Raw genomic sequence first — 7,500 nt, 5'->3', positions numbered from 1 at the left:
TTTTTACTGGTGCACAAAATGAACCGTGCATGAACATCACCTTGTTCAAAAAACAAAACCAACACAGTGCATAAACTCACAACAAATTACACAGTCCCTGTGTTTTTACCTCCGCCGAACCCCTGAGCCCGACTCAACGAACTCCTAGGGTTCGATCAAACCCAGGTTATGAACCACTGATCTAGCTAGTTAATATTTTGGTTTCCCTCCTTGTAGGTTAAGAAAGCGAGTAGATATCAGATTCCTGTGAAAGCGGGTATGGCTCCGGTGGGCCACTTCCTGCTCTCGCAACTCACAACTTGTGATTGGTTACTCACTTGTGCAAGTCACAAGTGAGTATCCAATCACAGGAGGTGTGACAGTCACGTCCAACGTTTCAAAGTGAAGCAAACTAGAAGGGCTACCGTCAATAACTCGTGATCTTATTGGCTGTGGCAAATGTCTGTCAACTGTATGTTCTCCGTTCTGATCACTGCACAGGCCGCCGCGTTGTTGATTCCGAAGGCCTTGGCACATTTCATGCAGCGCTTCCAACAAGCTAGCTGAATTCTGATTGGATAAAAGTTTTAAATGTTAAAAACTGCAACACCAGAGCTTAATACTATATGAAAAAAATATAATACTTTAATAAATGTAGGGAACGTAAATAAAAATAATAATTAACTTTGATCAATTTATGACCATAATTTATGTTAGGCCAGCAGAAAAGGCCTTACTGGCTCACCACTGAAACCCAAACATCAGTCAAATTCACACGTGTACATGCAGAGGTGGAAACTGCAAAAATGCCATATTCACAACCCAAACCCCAATGTTATATTGTACTCAAGTTAAGTTTATAATCATGACATAACCATACACCCTGACTAGGATTCAAACTATTAAGAAAATGGTAAATGGTCTGTATTTATAGCGCTTTACTATGCCCAAAACCATATACAAAACATTTTACGTTATAAATCACCTTCACACACTAATGGCGGAAGAAAATTTAAAAATATATTAACAAGAAGACACAAATTGACACTTTTGAGCTACTCATAGGATTTAAACTGTGGTCCCTTTGCTCAGAGTAAGTATATTTACTCACTGAGCCAAATCAGACTCTCACAACATACTGTAACTGGTTCCAAATTCAAACCCCTAAACCTTAACCCCAATTCCAAAAGACTACAGGAATTAAACCCTGGACCCCTTTCCTCAAAGAGCGAACGTCTTTACTTAGGCTCCAACACATATGTGTGTGTATGCATATATATATATATATATATATATATATATATATATATATATATATATATATATATATATCCATCCATCCATCCATCATCTTCCGCTTATCCGAGGTCGGGTCGCGGGGGCAACAGCCTAAGCAGGGAAACCCAGACTTCCCTCTCCCCAGCCACTTCGTCTAGCTCTTCCCGGGGGATCCCGAGGCGTTCCCAGGCCAGCCGGGAGACATAGTCTTCCCAACGTGTCCTGGGTCTTCCCCGTGGCCTCCTACCGGTTGGACGTGCCCTAAACACCTCCCTAGGGAGGCGTTCGGGTGGCATCCTGACCAGATGCCCGAACCACCTCATCTGGCTCCTCTCGATGTGAAGGAGCAGCGGCTTTACTTTGAGTTCCTCCCGGATGGCAGAGCTTCTCACCCTATCTCTAAGGGAGAGCCCCGCCACACGGCGGAGGAAACTCATTTCGGCCGCTTGTACCCGTGATCTTATCCTTTCGGTCATGACCCAAAGCTCATGACCATAGGTGAGGATGGGAACGTAGATCGACCGGTAAATTGAGAGCTTTACCTTCCGGCTCAGCTCCTTCTTCACCACAACGGACCGGTACAACGTCCGCATTACTGAAGACGCCGCACCGATCCGCCTGTCGATCTCACGATCCACTCTTCCCTCACTCGTGAACAAGACTCCTAGGTACTTGAACTCCTCCACTTGGGGCAGGGTCTCCTCCCCAACCCGGAGATGGCACTCCACCCTTTTCCGGGCGAGAACCATGGACTCGGACTTGGAGGTGCTGATTCTCATTCCGGTCGCTTCACACTCGGCTGCGAAACGATATATATATATATATATATATATGTGTATATATATATATATATATATATGTGTATATATATATATATGTGTATATATATATATATATGTATATATATATATATATATATATGTATATATATATATATATATATATGTATATATATATATGTGTATATATATATATATATATATATGTATATATATATATATATATATATATATATATATATATATATATGTATATATATATATATATATATGTATATATATATATATATATATATATGTATATATATATATATGTATACGTATATATATATGTATATATATATATATATGTATATATATATGTATATATATATATATATATGTATATATATATGTATATATATTTATATATATATATATATATATGTATATATATATGTATATATATTTATATATATATATATGTATATATATATGTATATATATTTATATATATATATATGTATATATATATGTATATATATTTATATATATATATATGTATATATATATGTATATATATATGTATATATATGTATATATATATATATATGTATATATATGTATATATATATATATATGTATATATATATATATATATATATATATGTATATATATATGTATATATATTTATATATATATATATATGTATATATGGAAACCGGAAGTGTCGATAGAGAAGGGAGCCGAACGCTAATAAGTCAGTCTTATTACTTTTTCTCCAGTGTTTAAATATTCACGTCGTATAAATACATTTTTGAGTCTTTACTTAGAGATAAGATTGTCTCGGTGCGCGAGAAGCATTTCGCCGCGTTTCGTGCTGACTTAGCTTAGTTCGCTAGTTAGCTTAGTTGTTAGCTGCTAACAAAGACGCAGAAGTTGTCAACACATCGCTGAGCAGCTAAATATCATCTTTGACCAGACTGTGGGGTCTTAAGGGCTCCTCGTCATGGGACCGAAGAGAACCCCAGCGGCGGAGGAAAACGAGGACATTAAAAAGTCACTTCAATTTCTTTCACAAGACGTAAATGACATATGGATTAAACAGGATATAATTCTTAAACTCGTGGATGAAGTCACGGAGGTCCGTATGTGCATCCAGGAGAGGGATAAGAAGATTGGCGTGTTGGAGAGGAAAGTGGAAGATCTGGAGCAGTATTCTAGACTGAATGATGTGATTGTGACGGGGCTAAAAGTTAAACCCCGCTCATATGCACATGCTGCGGGGAGCGAGAGTGCATCTGGGGACCCGGAGGCTGGCTCGGTGGAGGAGCAGGTTGTGGACTTTCTGGCTTCCAGAGACATTCATCTGGACAAGAACTCAATCGAAGCGTGTCATCCTCTGCCTGCGAAGAGGGACGTCATGCCTGCGGTTCGTCAACAGGAAAAGAAAGACTGAACTAATGAAACAAGGGAGAAAGCTAAAAGGCACCACCTGATCAAAAGAAATGCAGATATTGCAAAAAAAGCCAGGCACTTAAGGAAACAAAACAAAATACAGAATACTTGGGTCACAAACTGTAAAATATTCATAAAACTGAACGTATCACCTGAACAAGCAAAAGTGCTGGTTGTTAGAGACATACAGGAACTGAAGAAATATGAATAAATATGTGAATTAGTGGGACAAGGAGAGTTAAAAAGTACTTTAACAAGTTCATTCAATGGCATACAATCAGTCCTCTGATATTACAGACAACAATTTAACAATACAACAAAGGATTCTAGATTCCGAGATTTTTGAACTAAAATCATCTGAGTATACTGATCACAATTCATTAGACTTGGAATATCATCTCGATCCAGATATGTTTCCATCATCTGACTCCATTAACTGCAAATACTATTCAGAAAAGGAATATAATAACTCAATAAAATCAAAAGGCACATTTTCAGTCATCCATTTTAACAGTAGAAGCATGTATGCAAATTCCAGTGCAATTTAAGACTACAACATTTTGTGAATCCATTTAGCATAATTGCTTTATCTGAAACATGGTTTAATGAAACAAAAGGCATTGATTTTGAGATAAAGGATTATAATTTAAACTATGTTAACAGAACAAATAAAATGGGTGGAGGAGTCGCTATGTACGTTCACAAGAAATATAAATACAAAATATTAGAAGACATGACTATCAGTAAATGATATAGTTGAATGCTTATCAATAGAAATCATTAATGAAAGGAAGAAAAATATCATAGTTAGCTGTATATACAGGTCACCAGGTTCAAATGTGGAACTATTTACTGAGTGGGCTGAAAAAACTTTCTCAGAAATAATTAATAAAACAATATTTATTTGTGGGGATTATAATATTGATCTCATGAATCCAAATAACCACATAGCAACAGAAAACTATATTAACAGGATGCACAGTATGAGTTTATACCCAACCATTACAAGACCGACTAGAATAACATCGCACACTGCAACCCTCATCGATAACATCTTCACAAATAATATGCAGTTTTCAAACATCAGTGGAGTAATGGTCTGTGACATAACCGATCATCTGCCTGTATTCACAGTGTATAATGATGAGACCAGTACAGACCTGAATTCACAGCAAAAATATACTTACAAACAAGTTAGAACAGAAGACTCTTTCAATCTATTAAATCAGGACCTAACAATGCAAAACTGGGATTGCGTGTACAACAAAAAGGATGTTGATAGTGCCTTTGAATCATTTATAGATATATTTAATTCAATATATAACCAAAAATGTCCAATAGAAAAAATTAGAAACAACAAAACTTTAAAGTGCCCATGGTTAACCAAGGGTTTACAAAACGCTTGTAAAAAGAAAAACACATTATATAGACAATACATCAAATTAAGTAATGTAAAACCTGGCTCAAAAAATGAATATACAAAGAAACTGATTGAAAACTCTGAACATAGATATAAAACATATAAAAATAAATTGACTGATATAATGACTAGTAAGAAATTATATTATACCAATCTATTACATAGGAATAAGAACAACACTAAGGATGTATGGGGAATACTTAAACCTATAATTAAAGGCAAATCAAAAAATAACTCGTATCCTAGCTATTTCACTGATAACAACCAAGATAATTATAATATGAATAATGTTGTGGAGAGTTTTAACAGTTTCTTTGTAAATGTCGGATCAGAATTGGAAGCCAAAATCCCTGATTATAGCAGCAATGAAATGGAGTCACTGATTGAAATGAATCTAATGAGTATGTTTCGGTTGGGGGTAACTGAAGAGGAAATGATAGATGTTAATAATTGCAAAAATAAAACATCTACTGATTGTTTTGACATAGATATGACACTTGTGAAAAAAAACATACATTCCATCACCAAACCACTAACTTATATATTTAACCTGTCCTTCCAAACAGGACAATTTCCTAATAAAATGAAAATGGCAAAGGTAATACCAATATATAAAAATGGGAACAAACACATCTTCACAAACTACCGACCTGTCTCTTTGCTCCCGCAGTTTTCCAAAATCTTAGAGAAATTATATAACACTAGATTAGAGAAATTTATAGATAAACATAAGATAATTAATGAAAGTCAATACGGTTTTAGGACAGCGAGGTCAACATCTATGGCAATAATTGATGCAGTAGAAGAGATAACCAATAGCTTAGATAGTAAGAAATATGCAGCTGGAATTTACATGGATCTGAGTAAAGCATTTGACACCATTAATCATCAAATATTACTGAAAAAATTATACAGATATGGAATAAGGGGAGTAGCTTTGACTTGGATAAGGAGCTATTTAACTTAAACAAAGACAGCAGTTTGTGAAGATGGGCGAGTTTACATCTGGGCATTTGGACATTGCTTGTGGGGTTCCACAGGGATCCGTTCTTGGTCCCAAGTTATTTAACTTATATATTAATGACATATTTACAGTATCAAATGTATTAAAATTAGTCGTATTCGCAGACGACACTAATATTTTCTATTCTAACGATAATTATACAAATTTTGTATCCACCCTAAATAATGAACTTGCAAAATTAAAAACATGGTTAGATATAAACAAATTATCCCTTAATTTAAAGAAAACAAAAGTTATGTTATTCGGCTATTCCAATCCAGGACCAGCAATAAATATAGACGGCCTGATTCTAGAAACGGTGTCAGAAATTAAATTGTTAGGAGTCACTATTGATAATAAATTAAGCTGGAAACCACACATAAGACATGTACAAAGCAAAATCTCCAAAACCATCTCTATTATCAATAAATCCAAATTCTTCTTAAATTACACAGCTCTGCATTTATTATATTGTTCATTGGTCTTGCCATATCTAAATTACTGCATAGAAATCTGGGGCAACGACAAAACTTCACTACATCCCCTGGTTACACTCCAAAAACGTGCAATAAGAATTCTACACAAGGTGGGATATTGTGACCACACAAATATTTTATTTTTACAATCTAAATTATTAAAACTGCCTGATCTAGTTGATTTTAATACAGCTAAATTACTATTTAAAGCAAACAAAAAGGTTCTACCTGCCAATATTCAAATACATTTCAAACACAGAGAAGGAGTTCATAATCTAAGGGGGTGTAGTATCTTTAATATTCCAACAGTAAGAACTACCAGGAAAAGTTTGTGTGTGTCTGTGAGTGGAGTGAAACTTTGGAACGGATTGGATGTGGGGCTCAAGCAATGTCCAAATGTCCATCAGTTCAAAACAAGATACAAAAAAATGGTATGGGCAATGTATATGAATGTGAACATGGATGCCTAAGTGTTAAACTCCATCACTGGCTAATAAGGATTATTATTATTATTATTGTTGTTGTTATTATCATCGTCATCATCATCTTCATTATTTTATATGTATTATTGTCATCATTCATTGTCATTACTATTGCTATTGTTCATATTGTTATTATTATTGTTTAGTCATTGTTGATATTATCATTATTATTATTACTTCTATGACATCACTCAACTAGTTAAACTATATGAATTAGTATCAATAAGAGGAATACATTGAGGTGTGTGTGTGTGTGTGTATGTGTATGTACAAACAATCCTATATGCAGTTTGAGTAATACTAATATTCTGCAAATGTAAAAACAAATATGAATTCTGACTAAAGAATTGGTGCCGATGGAAACTAAGAAAAGGGATTTGGGTACACTAACTGGAGTACAGGGCAGGCGAGTGGGGGATCTTATGTTCGTGGATAACTCCTCTGGCAGGGGGCTCCCCTCGTCTCTTTTAATGCACAGCATAGCACACATAGCAAGAGTGGTCCTCAGGTCCTGTTGATCAGGGGCAGTAGCTCCACAGCCACAGATCCACTTTTAACCACTAATATCACAGTCAAAATGAAAGCTTGTTCCCATAGGCACCATAAACTGTTAATAATGTTTAGACAAAAGTGTATATTATATAT

General features: G+C 35.0%; 1 protein-coding gene across 1 annotated transcript in view; it reads left to right on the top strand.

Annotated features, from left to right (window-relative positions):
• The window catches only part of LOC133563246 (ubiquitin-associated protein 1-like), a 24,262-nt gene that overhangs the window by 15,405 nt on the left and 1,357 nt on the right, over positions 1–7,500 (top strand). The gene's annotated exons all lie outside the window — the stretch shown is intronic.

The sequence above is a fragment of the Nerophis ophidion genome, linkage group LG12 (assembly GCF_033978795.1).
Source record: "Nerophis ophidion isolate RoL-2023_Sa linkage group LG12, RoL_Noph_v1.0, whole genome shotgun sequence".
Taxonomy (NCBI): Eukaryota; Metazoa; Chordata; class Actinopteri; order Syngnathiformes; family Syngnathidae; genus Nerophis; species Nerophis ophidion.
This window is presented reverse-complemented; position numbering and strand designations above follow the sequence as displayed.